We start from the raw sequence: 15,892 nt of genomic DNA on the forward strand, positions 1-15,892 counted from the left end.
ACTCCTTCTCTACTAAAAATACAAAAATGAGCTGCGCATGGTGGCAGGCACCTGTAATCCCAGCTACTCAGGAGGCTAAGGCAGGAGAATCGCTTCAACCTGGGAGGCAGAGGTTGCAGTGAGCCGAGATCGCGCCATTGCACTTCAGTCTAGGCGACAGAGTGAGACTCTGCCTCATCAAAAAAAAAAAAGACAAAAGTTATCTTTTAATGACTAAGATGCCATTTCTGTCCTGAAGAATCTTGCAATCTAGTACAGAAAACTGGTTATAAAAGGAGACAGGAAAGGAGAGAAAGAAGTAGGGAGGTGGGTGACAAAATCTTTATTGAGTATCTACTTTGTGCTATGCATTTTACTGGATAAATTACACACATCACCTCATTTAATCCTTTTACTGTTCCAGTGACTTTCTCCATTTTACTCTGAATAATGAAGGCTTGAAAAGGTTTGCTAATTTATTCACAAAACTCCTACATGCCAAAGGCAGGAATCAAACCCAGGTCTATCAAAGTCTTAATTTATGTACTTCCTCATATAGAAGGCAGTCATCTAAGTGCTAAAGATATTTGGATATCAGTAAGATTTTTAAGATAGACACTGCTCCCTTGCTAGACAAAGTTGTAGTAAAGGACATGGTTACCTTACAGATCTAGGGCACAGCAGGGTAAGTCAAGCTCCAACTGCTTGGTGAGACCCTCTCCAGAGAAGCAAAACGCTGAGGGACTGTTTGTGATGTCTGTGTCCTATCTAACACATTCAAAACTATTAACAGCTGGAGAGATGAGTGATTCATCTAAACCCATCCCAGGAGTCCTGAAATCTTTCCCTTTATTGCAATGAGATGCATGACTAAGTGAAGGAGAGATAGGAGAGAATGGCCTGCAAATCCCCATCACAGTCAACCTCCCATCTTCTCTTTCCACTTCCCTGTCACTCACCTATGAGATATGGAGATAAGCTAATTTAGTCACACTATTCCTCAGCTGGTCTTTTTTGGAGAAATCTTTTCAGGCATTTCGGTCACCAACTTATTTCCTTCCTTAAAGTAATTTCTGTTAAATTGTCACCACCTCCTTAACTTTTAATTCCTCTTCCTCTTTTCTTCCTCCTCCTCCCTTTCTTTCCTCTTCCTCTTTCTCTTCCTTTTCTCTCTTTCTCTCAGTTAATAACTGTGCCTACCACATCTCCAGGAAACATAGACCATCACTTTTATAACCTGAAATCCAATCAATGTCATATACATATCCATTCTTCCTTTCCTCCCATGTCAGAAGCAGAGGAGCCCCCTAGGCAAAGCTAATTCTGCTGCTTTTGTCCTTATCCTGTTTACTCCTGCTTCTCCTGGAGTCTGTGCCGTCTCTTATTGTCTCTCCTCTGCCTTTTCACTCCTTCTTCTCTATGAGCATTTTTCCCTTACTATAAAACAAAACTAACCTTGGTCCCACTGGTGAAAATCTTTTCTGTCTTCTCAATTCCACTTTCTTTCCCAGTTTTTGTGGAGTGCATGCTATGTACCAGACACTATGCTGGGCGATGAGAATACTTTGGGAAACAAAACAGATCTAAACTCTACCCTCAGGAAGCTTCCAGTCTAGTGAGAAAGCAGATGATAGTAAGTATATAAATTTATAAGTTTCCACAAAAATGGCACAGTGATAGAGAGTAAAGGGGGAGTCCACTATGTTAGGGTAGCCAGGAAAAAGCTCTTACCATTCCATCACTTCCATTACTGGAGTTCAGACTGTTATCTCTCATCTGAGTTCTAATGAACTCTTAACTGGATTCTCTGCTTACAAATTCCCTTTTTTGGTCCTTTTCACATATTATTACCATAGTTCAGTGGCTAAAGCAGATCCAAACTTGTCATTCCTCTACTTACACCTTCAGTAGTTTCTCAATACCTGCAAGCCCAGATACTTGAGCCCAACATCTTAAAACACAAAGATGAGTAAAGAGACTACAGCTCTATAAACAGAGACCAGTGCTGTGAGCAATGTCTGGTGCTCATGTTAATCTCCAGAACTCCCTTGGGCTTGTTATTTTTGCCAGCCATTCTCTATTTTGATTTGTCTTGTTTAACAAAAGGAAGTCAAATGAAGAATGAAGAGCATCCAGTGGAGACCTAGAGCAATCACGTTTTCTCCTTTGACTGCCAAGTGGTTCTAAGAAACAGGTTGGGCTGTGGAACCTGCAGAGTGGAGAAGAAAGTGGCTGAAACTCCAGAGAAAGGGCCACACAGCTGACTGCTACAGGAGACCAAATTTGACATTCTTCTTTAAAATGCTATTAGGAAAACTGGCCAAATAAAACTAAATTTAGTGAATTTCTCATTTGGTGAAATGGGCTTTTGTGAACTGACCATTGAGTGAGTTTTCTTCAAGAGTCTAAGGGAATTTGATGTTCTGCCTATTTGACAGATTCCACGGGTGGGGAAGTGAGTTATATGAGTCAAGGTTAATGCCATGGACAGAGAAGTTTCTGCCCCCCTTCCTTTTCAGTAATTCAGAGCATGTGGTGTCTCTTGTTGCCTCTGCATCAGCTTGTGAATAGCAAAGGGTGGGCCTAAACTTCGCTCTACCAATCCACCCAAAGAACATGGATCTTAGTTGAGGGCCTGATTAGGAGCTTGCTAGAAGATGTCTTGGCAAAGATGAGGTGACCTGTCAGCGGTGAGCCAGAGTCCTGCCTATTAAATTATAAGAAACTTTGCAAGACAGTTGTTAAACAAAGCACTAACTAAAAACAAAGATATTTCAACTTACACTTAAATTAGTTCTATTAAAAACAAAGACAAGAAATATTCAAAATTGTTACTCCAAAGAAACTATACTACATTTTACATATTATCTATGTTCTTGAGCTTATACACATCTCTTGTACCTGTAAGGCAGATCTTTTTCCAACTTCACATTTGGTGACACCACATTGGTAGCTTGAAATGCCAAGGCGAGAATGTTTACATCACAAAAGTCCACAAATACCACAAATCAGGGCTCACCTGCAGGGCAGACTTTCTCTTCGAAGAGCTAGGAGAGGCTGGGCACAGTGACTCACACATGTAATCTCAGCATTTTGGGAGGCCAACTGGGGTGGATCACTTGAGGTCAGGAGTTCAAGATCAGCCTGGCCAACATGGTGAAACCCCATCTCTACTAAAAATACAAAAAAACATTAGCCAGGCATGGTGGCACATGCCTGTAATCCCAGCTACTTGGGAGGCTGAGGCAAGAGAATCACTTGAACCCAGGAGGCGGAGGTCAAAGTAGATGGCACCACTGCACTCCATCCTGGGTGATGAAGTGCAACTGTCTCAAAGAAAAAAAAAACAAAAGAGCTAGAAGAGTCACACTAGACCTCTGCAGCACTAAAAAGGCAAGGTCACATCAGCAAGGATAAGAATAGTCCATGCATTATACCAGTTGTCCGCTTCAGTTCAGATACCAGCAGGACACCGCAGAATGGCACCAGTCCCTCCCAGTGGTCATGAGTCCAGCCACGACTCAGCAGAGACCAGCAATGTCAAAAGGATGCCAAGAACTCCCAGTCTCCTCTGTCCTTCTAAGGTCACTTAAGCCTCACATTCAGAGGTCATCTTGAAGAGAAACAGAGTGAGCAGAAACCTGATAGACTGAACACTTTATCCAAAAGAGATAAAGAATTTACCTAAAGACATGATTTTCTTTATAAAATTCTGGCGCGACTAAAACTGCACTTGTCACCCCTTGGGATAAGGGTGGTTGAGTGAAGATGATCTTTGCTGAAAATAGACCAGGTATAGGAGAAAGAAGCCATACTTTGTTGTTGTTGCTGCATATTTGAGATCACACTTCTGCTACAGTGGTGATTTTGAATGCTTTTTTGCTTTGTGTGACTCTAGCCAAAGAGATATTGAACTTTTATTAAGGGGTAAGTACTATTAGTATCTTCCACATGCAGATAAAGAAATCAAGCCTCAGAAAGTCTCTGTAACTAACACAATGACCCAGGCAGGAAAAGGATGAGTCAGGTCTTGAAAGGAATGTTGGTATGACTGCAGGGGTTCAGCCCTGGTTTTACGGCTTGTTATCAACTCTATTCAGGCCTTTTGTAGGTCATTTCAGCTGTATAGGTACTTCTGCAAGAACTGACATAAGCCAGGAGAGAGCATCTCCTCAGGGAAGCGTCTGGAACAGGTAACCTGGGGACAAGTCAAGTCAGAAAGGGTATTACTTTAGAAACTGACCATGAATACTTTAGGATCTAGGATGAGAAATGAAATGTCACTGGAAAAGAAGTTGAGATCAGAAGCTAAGTGCACAAATCATGAAGAAGGTAAATGGGGCACAGGGCTGGCAGCTAATAAAGTTGAGACACTGGAACAATGACTGAGGTGGAGAGCAGAGGCTGGACTGTGAATAACTGAATCCAGGAATCCTGAGCAAGCATTCTCTCATACCGGGCCCAGCTCATCTTGCCAGTGCAGCAGTAGCCTCATTAAGGAGCCAACCCACTGCCCCGCAGGCCCCAAGACTGCTAGCTCCATCTGACTCTTAGTTGTTGTCTTAAAAAATGAGCGCTTCTGGCCGGGTGCAGTGGCTCACGCCTGTAATCCCAGCACTTTGGGAGGCCGAGGTGAGCAGATCACAAGGTCAGGAGTTCGAGACCAGCCTGGTCAAGATGGTGAAACCCCATCTCTACTAAAAATACAAAAATTAGCCAGGCATGGTGACGTACACCTGTAATCCCAGCTACTCAAGGAGGCTGAGGCAGAAGAATTGTTTGAACCCAGGAGGGAGAGGTTGCAGTGAACCGAAATCATGCCATTGCACTCCAGCCTGGGCAACAGAGCGAGACTCCATGTCAAAAAAAAAAGAAGGAAGAAAAATAAGAATTTTTATTTTATCAAAGTAATTTATGCGGATACTTTTAGAAATTCAAATAATATAGAAAGGCTTAAGAGAAAAGCCGAAGTCACCTGTCCCAACCTACTCCGTTTCCAATTCAACTCTTCATACTTTGCATTCAATTTCCGTAAACTTCCAAATGTCCCCATGCACTCCCATGGCTCACACAGAATAGCACACCCCAGAACCTATTCCAGTATTTCTTCCCTGGTTTTATTGTCCCAGAAAAACAGGGAGGAGCCCAGCACAAAAGTCCCCAAATATAGAGCCTTGGTGAATACAAATAGACTGAGAGCCAGAGTAGGCACAGGAGGGAAGTGAGGGTGTCACCCAGACCCCTTTTGTTTCACTGATTTCCATGGACAGATGGATGATTTCTCCCCATTGTCTGGGGTATATTGTATACTTTGCCAGCTCAAAGGAATGAGTCAGTTTCTCCCTCCTCCTTTACTTCTCATCTGCTGATAATGCAGCTCTCTACAACCTGTTGATCTCCATTAATAGTAAGAAGGCCCTAAAACACAATTTGAGTTGAAAAACACATTTTTCTGTTTTGGTAGCAGAACTTTCTTCTGAGGTCTAGCGTTGCAGTGGCTCAAACTTTCCTTTGTCTGCCGTCCTAAAGGGCATCATTCTTGTATTCATTTGTTCTGCAAACATTTGCTAAGCATCCACTCTGGGCCAGGGATGTGATCAGCACAGTGGACAGAGTTTAAGCGCACAGTCTGCGTCCTCAGGCTGAAATAGCCTAGAAAGAAAGTCAGATGAAAAGGCCACCACAAGTCCATTTAATGAAGGCACTCACAGACAAGTTTCCATGGAAGAAGCACTAGGATGGGCACTGCTCTCCTAATTGAGAGGTCAGGAACAGCTTTCTGGAATGGGGATATCAAGGTGAGTTTTGAAAGCCACCTATGAACTAGGGTCTCTGCAGAGTATCTAGAGGCACTGAGTGTGGCCAGAACAAACTTTCTCTGATCACAGTCCCAAAACTGCTGAGAAATTCACAATACCTGGCCAACATCTGTCAATTTTCTAGATTAACATCGTAAATCTTGACTTTTTAGACAACGGCACCTGAATCCCATCAGATATTGGCTGTTATATGCCATTTCCCCAGTTTGAGAACTCTATCTTTGGGCCCAGGTCTCTGCAGAGCTACAAGGCACCTTGTTCCAGCAGCCAGCCCTCTCCTGCTCTTTGGGTCTGCCTGGACTTCTGGTCCAACTTTGTTGCTTCCTGAGACCCAGTTCCAGTATTTGTCACCCAGATGCCTTCTTCCTCTCAGAAGGGTCTGAGCTCTCCAGGCCCTGAAAGAGTAAGTAAAGTGCTTCTCACAGCTACATCCCCACTGTTTCAAGAAATTATATAAAAAATAGAGGAAATAGGATCATAAGACACATGGAAGTCTCTAGAACCTTAGCCAGTCCAGGAAGTTTACTTCAGTGTTTCATGACTTTATAAACACTTTGGTAGCTGTTAAACTGAGATTTGTCCCAGGAAAATAATATTTGGAGCAAATAAATTGCAAAGAAAAAGAAAAGGTTTTATTTTGGTGGAAAAAAAGCAATAACACTGAGGAATAGAAAAGTGGAACCAGGCCGGGTGCAGTGGATCATGCCTGTAATCCCAGCACTTTGGGAGGCCGAGGAGGGTGGATCACAAGGTCAAAAGCTCGAGACCATCCTGGTCAACATGGTGAAACCTTGTCTCTACTAAAAATAAAAAAGTTAGCAGGGCGTGGTGGCACACGCCTTTAGTCCCAGCTACTTGGGAAGCTGAGACAGGAGAATCACTTGAACCCAGGAGGCGGAGGTTGCAGTGAGCCAAGTTCACACCACTGGACTCCAACCTGGCAACTGAGTAAGACTGTCTAAAAAAAGAAAAGAATAGAAAACAATTCAGGTCTGAAGGGCTGAAAGATTGAAATTTTACAAGTTTGCTCAGCATTAGACCTGTTTGAAAGACATGGAGAGAAACAAGGTGGGAAAAGAGGCAGGAGAAGAGGGAATAATAAGGGCACTATTAGAAGGAATGACTGAGCTGGGGCAGAAGCATAGGCAAGTAGGAGGAGATAAAATGCTAAAACTAGAACCACATACATGGGCAATTTTATAGGAAACGTACATTAAAATAAGTACTAAAAACAGGCAAAGGAGACACGATAGCAAAGCTTGGGTGATACCATACTTGGTTCTTAGAGAATCATTTTGGCTTTGCCTGATTACAAAAAAGTCCAGCCAAAGACCCATCAAATGTGCTGTTCTCTGTTGTCTTCTATGCATGACTTCTCCCAGTTCATCCACATCCCCAGCATGGCTTCCCCAGTAGGGAACACACTTGTACCTGGGACAAGAGTCACTCCTCTTACCTTGTGACATGGAGGGCCGGTTGAGTTCTGCTAAAATTCAAAGCTAATATTTTCAAAGCTAAAATTAAATTTCTTCTGCCCACTCTTGTAAATTCCTTGTAAGTTACTTCTCTACCTCTCCCTGACTCATTTTCTGAGAGTAAAAGTCAAATGAACAAAGAGTCCAATTATTTTCAATGAGTAGGAGAAAGGGGTTATAGCAACTCAAATAAATCATTAGTCAAAATTATGCATAGCATGAAAAATATTACACACACGCACATGTACACACAATTACATTCAAACATGCCACCTCCAAGGGCCTCTATCTTCACTAACAATCTACTAAAAAGGCCAATCAATCAAATTTTAGCCTAGATGAGGACATATAATTTCAGTTTGTCTATTTGGTACACATAGACAGCTCTTTTCTGCATATTTTATCACTAGAGTGCCCAACAAGGAACTGTAGCTTAGTATTTTAGAGATCAACCCACTGGTGGGAAAATGTTCTGTTTAAATTGTTCACCCACTATTGAGAAGTGGATCTTTCCAATGCAGAAAAAATGTCAAAGGGAATTTTCTACCCATGTGTCTCTCTTGACAAAACTAGAGAAGAAAGGATTACTGTGCACTAGTTTAGAATAAAGCTGGTGAGAACACACAAAGGAATTTTGTGAAGCAGCCACTGGGGGCTACTTACAGGCCTTAATTGTAAGTAGTAAATTTAGAAAACCATGTTACCCTGAAAACATTATTTATTTTTCTCTATGAGCTTTGAAAAGTATTGATTTGGAAATATGGATTTACTTGCCCACTGAGTCTTTTGGAAAACATGTTCTGGTTATCTTTATGAGCCCAGCCTGTCTTCCTGGCTTTATATGGAAATTAATTTCTTTTGGCACCACACTCGCTTCTTGAGCTAAGGCATATATAAGGTTCAACTACATCTCTTCAGAGCTTTGCAAATACTCATACTGAGTCTTTCTGAAAAAGGAAGAATTTTAACCCCATATAGGGAGGCTGGCCAAGAAGAAGGATTGTGGTTCACTATAGCAAAAAATAGTATTCCCTGATACAAGAGGGAACTAGTTAAGCAAGAACATGCTAGGGTAAGCACTGAGGAAGAACTTTTTTGGCAAATGCAATGACTAACAAATTCTAAAACTGGCTATCAAGGAATATCTGTAATAATAGACATTTGAAATAATTACCCATGTTACATCACTATTTATTTTAAATTGTTTAAGCAGTAAGAGGTTTATAATGATGAAAGCTCTTAACTACACTGGGGGGGGGGCGGGAAGCCACACTCACAAATCACTTCTATTATGAAGGTTTATTACAAAGTTACATACGAATGTGGGCTCAGAAGATCTTGCCATTGTACTCCAACATGGGTGACAGAGCAAGACTTTGTCTCAAAAAAAAAAAAAGTCATTTGCTGGGCGCAATGCCTCACATCTCTAATCCCAGCACTTTGGGAGGCCATGGTGGGTGGACTGCCTGAGCTCCGGAGTTAGAGTCCAGCGTGGCCAACGTAGTACACACCATCTCTACTAAAAATACAAAAAATTACCCAGGCATGATAGCAACTATAGTCCCAGCTACTTGAGAGTCTGAGGCATGAAAATCACTTGAACCCGGGAAGCAGAAATTGCAGTGAGCCAAGGTCGCACCACTACACTCCAGTCTGGGTGACAAAGCAAGACCCTATCTCCAAAAAAAATAAAATAAGAAAGTAAAATCTTAGTTTCAGCTGGGTACAGTGGCTCACACCTGTAATTCCAGCACTTAGGGAGACCGGGCCAGGCTGATCTCTGGAGGTCAAGAGTTCAAGACCAGTATGGCCAACATGGCAAAATCCTGTCTCTACTAAAAAATACAAAATTAGCCAGGTGAGGCGGCTCATGCCTGCAATCCCAACTACTTGGAAGGCTGAGGCAGGAGGATCACTTGAACCCAGGAGGTGGAGGTTGCAGTGAGCTGGTATCATGCCATTGCACTCCAGCCTGGGTGACCAATCTCAAAAAAGTAAACAAAAAAAAGAAGGTGGGCTCAGATAAGAAATTCCTCATCAGCCACACTCCCCTTTTAGGCCCTAGGTGTTCCACTCTTGGGTTGCAGGCTTCTAGGAGCTTCAGAGGAATAACTCAACCCTCAAGACTGGAACCCAAGCTTGAATGACCCATATTCTTCTGTTCAACTAACATCTTTAACTTCTAGAAGAAGGAACTTGGGTGAATTTTCTATCATTCAGCATGCTGTAACCTTGTTATGTAGAAAACAAAGAAAAGCAAAAGCAAAGAATCTTGCTGTAACAAACCACCTTTTTCTATAAACAGACTCCTTAGTTAAATTGACTGTGACCAGGACAGCAGGGTTTGTTTGATTAAGTAACAATGCCATGTGGATTACTGGATTCTGCAGGAAATAACTGGTTGTACTCACTTTTCTTAAAAGGTTTCTTTGCCACTAAAATATCTAGGATATAAATAAGATTGAAAAAGAAAAAGTAAAAGGAAAGATATGTGTAACACATATTGCAGAGTAGTGATACCCTCAATATTTTTTAAAAATCTAACAAATAAGTAAAAACATTGCAATAGAAAAAATGTAGAAAGGATATTTGTCTTTTTGGGGTGGGCTACCCAACATCTGAATGGCCATTTAATGCAGGCAAGTAGTGGTAGAAAGTAAGCCCCCATTTTCCATTACAGAAGCCAAAGTGGCCAGAAATAATAAAAACAAGGAGAGATGTGTAACCCCACAAATAATCAAGAAATAATATGTAGAGAAAAGGATATGCCTCTTCTCTATATTAGCAAAGATTAAAAGAATTTTTTTGGAATCCAGTGTTGGCAAGAGCGTATGTAGGGAAATAAGTAATCTTAATAAACTGGTTTTTTGCTGCTGTTCTGTTTTGTTTTTTGAGGAGTTTTGCTTTTGTTGCCCAGGCTGAAATGCAATGGTGCAATTTCAGCTCACTGCAACCTCAAGTGACTCTCCTGCCTCAGCCTCCCAAGTAAGTGGGATTACAGGTGCCCGCCACCATACCCAGCTAATATTTTTTGTATTTCTAGTAGAGATGGGGTTTTACCATGTTAGCCAGACTGGTCTCAAATTCCTGACCTCAGGTGATCCACTTGCCTCAGCCTTCCAAAATGTTAATAAACTGTTAACAGGAATGTAAGTTGATGCAACTTTTCCAGGGGGCAGACTGAAAATTACACCAATATTTTAAATGCGTACACCTTTCCTCAACTAGCATTTATCTTAAAGAGATAATTAGTCAAGGTACAGCAGTAGTCTTGATATGACAGCAATGTTTATAATATAGAAATGGGAATAATTTAAACAGACATCAGTAGAGAGATTGTTAAATTATGATAGACCTTTGCAAAAGAATATTATTCAGTACTAAAAAGGCAATTAAAAAGGTTTTATGTATGAGAAACATCTGCATAGCATGGAAGAGAAGAAAGGCTTTCAGAACAATAAGTATTGCATAATTTCATATTTTAAATGTGGTAGGCAGAATTCTAAGATGTCCCCATGATCTCTGTTCTCTGACATACTTGTAATTATGTTACATTACTAGAAAATGGATTTTGCAATGTAATTAAGTTACTAACCAGTTGGCTTTGAGTTCATCACAAGGGAGCTTATCAGGTGAGCCTGACCTGGTGAGCCTTACCTAAACCCACGAGCCTTTCGTAGCAGACCTCATAGCAAAAGGGAACATCAGAAATTCAAAGCACAAAAAGGACTCAGTGTGCCTGACTGGCTTGAAAATGAAGAGATGGAAGGGACCACATGGAAAGGATCTGATCTCGAAGAACTGACAGCGACCCCCAGACAACAAGAGCATTCATCCTATAACCACAAAATAATTAACAACCTCAAAGAGATTGGAGGTGGATTTTTCCCCAGAGCCTCCAGATAAGAGCCTAGCTAACACCTTGATTTCAGCCTTGTGAGACTCTAAGCAGAGGATCCAATTGAATTGGTGGACTTTTGATAATTTTTTATACAGCAATAGAAAACTATAAGCTGAAATATATATATTTCAGTTATTGCTGACTCTGGGCAATGAAATTGGAGGGAGGTGATATTTAAATTATTTTTTATACCACTCTGGATTGCTTTCTTCTTCTTCACAAATATAAATGGAAAAATATCAGGCCAGGCGTGGTGGCTCACACCTGTAATCCCAGCACTTTGGGAGGCTGAGGCAGGTGGATCACTTGAGGTCAGGAGTTCAAGACCAGCCTTGCCAACATGGTGAAACCCTGTCCCTATGAAAAATACAAAAATTAGCCAGGTATGGTGGCACGCACCTGTGATCCCAGCTACTCAAGTGGCTGGGGCACGAGAATCACTTGAACCTGGGAGGTGGAGGTTGCAGTGAGCCAAGATCGCACCACTACACTTCAGCCTGGGCAACAGAGTGAGACACTGTCTAAAAAAAAAAAATTAGAAAAATATATTTTAATATTTCAAAAAAATGAAAACCATGTAATAGGCCTGGAAGCCACTTGAGCATCTATAGATTTCTCCTGTAGCCTACACAGGAGAGAAGACTTCCTTCTCCAACATCTGAGATCAGGAAAGTGGGGTATTAGACCCACCGGGTTTTGGTGGTGGCAGTGGTGGTTTTCTATGCTAGCTTGTAGACATGTAGATTCTCAGGCCCCACCCACACTTACTGTATCAAAATCTTCATTTTAATGGGATCCGCAGGTGATTTGGGTACATATCAAAGTTTGAAAAGTGTAGCTTTATTTGTCATGTGATCCTTAACTTCATCTTAGAAAAAGGTGCTACATCATTTCCATTTTACAGGTGAATAACTAGAGTCTGGGACAGGATAATTTGCCCAAGGTTAGTAAAGCACGGTCTGATTCCATGAGCTTAGCCAGTCTGCTTCACCACCTCTCATAGCAGATGTCTGACTTACGACAGTGGAATGCAACTAGAATTTCATAGCCCTCCCTCCTTCCCTTAGCCATGCCATCCTGGTGTAGGGATTGCCTGGATGCTGCTTCCTAATAGTGAAGAAAAGAATGGGAAAAAATAACATTTTTAAGCTGTGGGAGTACTGAGCCAAAATAGATTTAGAGTAAGTACTTATAATATCTTATTCTTTATTTTTTCTCTTACTATGTGTTATTACCAAATGTAGTTTCCTATGTTAGTATTAACTTAAATATCTATATGCCCAGTTCTTCTCTTCTTATTAATAGTCTTGCCCAAAAAGAGATATTGAATGTTAATGAGAATCTCCATACTCAGTGAAATGTACTTGGTACACATTCAATCTGTAACTAAGGTTCAGGGTAGATAAAAAGTATTTGATTTGGCCAGGCACAGTGACTTGTGCCTGTAATCCCAGCACTTTGGGAGGCAGGCGGATCACGAGGTCAAGAGATGGAGACCATCTTGGTCAATATGGTGAAACTCCATCTCTACTAAAAATACAAAAAATCAGCTGGGCGTGGTGGCATGTGCCTGTAGTCCCAACGACTCAGGAGGCTTAGGCAGGAGGATCGCCTGAACCTGGAAGGCGGACGTTGCAGTGAGCCAAGATTGCACCACTGCATTCCAGTCTGATGACAGAGTGAGATTCTGTCTTAAACAACAACAACAACAACAACAACAAGTATTTGATTCAAACAGCTAGTTCAAGCTGATAATATTTTAAATCTTTGATTATTTATGATAGCTAACACTTGTATATCACCTTACAGGTTGGTTTTTGCATATATTATGTACCATAATCCTGAAAATAACCCTGATCGTAGGCATTAGTATTCTAGTCTTATAAATAGGAAAATGAGGTTTGGTTAGTACATGGTAAAACTGGGGCTTGACCTGTGCTTGGAACATATTTATCTAGATGTATATGACCATAAGAAATTACTGCCAGTGATAATATGTTAAAGTCCAGTACACAAATCTGAAATACTAAATTCTGAATTTTAATAATATGTAAGAAAAATATGCATTTATTTTAAGACATATAGGAGTAATATCCCCCCGATAGAGACTTAATATGTTCCCTACACTTCTTTTTATATTATTAATTTGCATAACTAATTCTTTTTTCATAGACTATGTGGCAAAATGGCATTTGTGAAAGCAGCTGGCACATGGCAGAAATTGAATAAAAATTATTAAAAATAAAAGCTACAGCCCAGCACTTGTCTAATCCATCACAAATTCTATTTCTGAAATGAAATACAATGAAATCCTTTTTCACATTACTTCAGAGAAAAAGACCTACTCTGCACTAACTGGGCTAACTGTTCAGATCAACTCCTGTAGTTATAGTTTATTTGTGTACGATGCATGATGTACAGTATAGATACAAATGAATGTCATGAACAATGATCAACTACCGTATTTTTGTTCCTTCCGTTAAATACCAATATCCTATCAAATCTACAGCAAAAGGCTGGGTGCAATGACTCATGCCTGTTATCTTGGCACTTTGGGAAGCCAAGGCTGGCGAATCACCTGAGGTCAGGAGTTTGAGACCAGATTGGCCAACATGGGGAAACCCCATATCTACTAAAAAAATTTTTTTAAATTAGCCAGGTGTGGTGGCATGCACCTGTAGTCCCAGCTACTCAGGTAGACTGAGAAATGAGAATCCCTTGAACCCAGGAGGCAGAGGTTGCAATGAACCAAAATTGTGGAACTGCACTCCAGCCTGGGTGACAGAGTGGGACTGTCTCAAAAGAAACAACAACAACAACAAATGAAAAACAACACCAGAATTATTTGCCCCAAAATTATCATTTGTTATCATCAGATGCCCCCAGTTTTTTCAGCATGCAGGTTCTGAATTAAATGCGTTCCTCAGCAAGCAATATAGTTTTATAGTAAATTTCATGCATAAGAAATTTGCATTCAAGCAGCAAATATTTTCTATTTTCTTCAGAAAAAACTTTCTCAAACTGGAATTGCTGAAAATTCTAAGCTCTTTTTTTTCTGAGAAGGAAAAAAATTAAGGCAAGAGAGGGAGGGAAAAAAAGGAAGGAAAAAAATTAAGCATAAATGTTTTATTTCTATTGAAATAGAAATGATGAGGTTAAGTATCTTTTTGGGTCTGGGTGTTCAGGCTCTTGTCCTCCTTCTCCAGGAGATGGTTCTCTGTTGTTGCATGGACACTGGAAAGAGTGTGCCCTTCTTTTTCTAGCTGATGGAGAGTAAGTGGAGAAAATAAAAAATCTATTTGATCTTGTGAAGAGTTGATAACAGCTACTCTTCTCGACTTGCAAATTTCAAAGGCTGCCAGTGTTCACTTTAAGGCAAGCCCCTATTTATTTATCCTAATAAGGTAAACTATCCAAAAAAAGAGGACAAAGGACACTGACAAGTCTGGACAAGTCATAAGAACAAACAATCTGCCGAGAGCTTACTATGGGCCTGGCTTTATAAACGCAAAAAAATAAAAATAAAATAGCAACAACAACTAGCATCAGTGGAGCACTTACCATGAGCTAGTCCTTACTGTGAGTGTTTTACATGTATTACATGCATTAACATTTATTTCTCACAGCAACTCTTCAAAATAGGAACTGTCATTGTCCCATTTAACACAGCAGTCAGAAACTCAGGGAGTTCTAGAAACCTGCCCAAGATTATACTGCCAGTAAGTAGCAGGGGTGGGACTCAAATCCAGGCAGACTGGGTCCAGAGTCTGTGCTCATAACCTCTGTATCATCATCTCACTTAACCCTCACAAAATGCACCATGATTGATGGAATCCTATTATTATCTCCATTTTTAACAAACCAGACTATGTCTTGGAGAGATACACTGTCCTCTGTAAGACTGCACAGCTGTCTATGCTTTCACCATCAGTATGGCTTGAAAAAGATCTCACAGCTGGTAAATGTGACAAACTGGAGCTTAATCCAGGCCAAATTGACAAAAAACTTTGGTTTATTAACCACTTGACAATTCTGTAGCTGAGTTTAAAAATTAAAATGTTATGATCTACTGCCACATTAAATGATTTGTGCATACCACTTACAGGCAGAATGTAGCAGGAGAAAAATTACCTGAAAGTTATTGCTGGTTCTAGAAAAGACTAGTAATGATAACTTCACCACTGGGCTTCTTCAGAGGTCTAGTAAAGTAAATGCATGATCGAAGGAAATGTTTTTCACTTAGAAGCAATGTCTGTCACTTCTAGAGATGGTCATTTACTCCAGACTCTAATACTCTCAGCCTGTATCAGAAATTTCAGGGTTGAGAGTGAAGAGGGAGATGGAGCATAGAAAAAATAGTACCCCTGAAACAAAGCCAGGTTTTACAAATAGAAGCAGATTATATTTGGGTTTCTGTAGAAAGGTCAACAGATTCAATAGTACTCCAAGGTGGCTCATGCCTATAATCCTAGCACTTTGGGAGGCTGAAGCAGGCAGATCACCTGAGCTCAGGAGTTTGAGACTAGTCTGGTCAACATGGCAAAACCCTGTCTCTACTAAAATTACAAAAAGTAGCCAGGCATGGTGGCACAAACCTGTAATCCCAGCTACTTGGGAGGCTGAGGCACAAGAATTGCTTGACTCCTGGAGGTGGAGGTTGCAGTGAGCTGAGATCACAGCACTACACTCCAGTCTGGGCGACAAAGCAAGACCCTGTC

The 15,892-nt window shown here is 40.8% G+C and overlaps 1 long non-coding RNA gene across 1 annotated transcript in view; it reads right to left on the minus strand.

Annotated features, from left to right (window-relative positions):
- Positions 1-1,143: 1,143 nt before the first annotated feature.
- Positions 1,144-15,892, minus strand: part of LOC144581758 (uncharacterized) — a 32,525-nt gene continuing 17,776 nt past the window's right edge. Inside the window, exon 2 of the long non-coding RNA XR_013532970.1 lies at positions 1,144-15,887. This is a non-coding gene — a long non-coding RNA (uncharacterized LOC144581758). The remainder of the gene's footprint in view (positions 15,888-15,892) is intronic.

This window comes from Callithrix jacchus, chromosome 1, assembly GCF_049354715.1.
Source record: "Callithrix jacchus isolate 240 chromosome 1, calJac240_pri, whole genome shotgun sequence".
Lineage (NCBI taxonomy): Eukaryota > Metazoa > Chordata > Mammalia > Primates > Cebidae > Callithrix > Callithrix jacchus.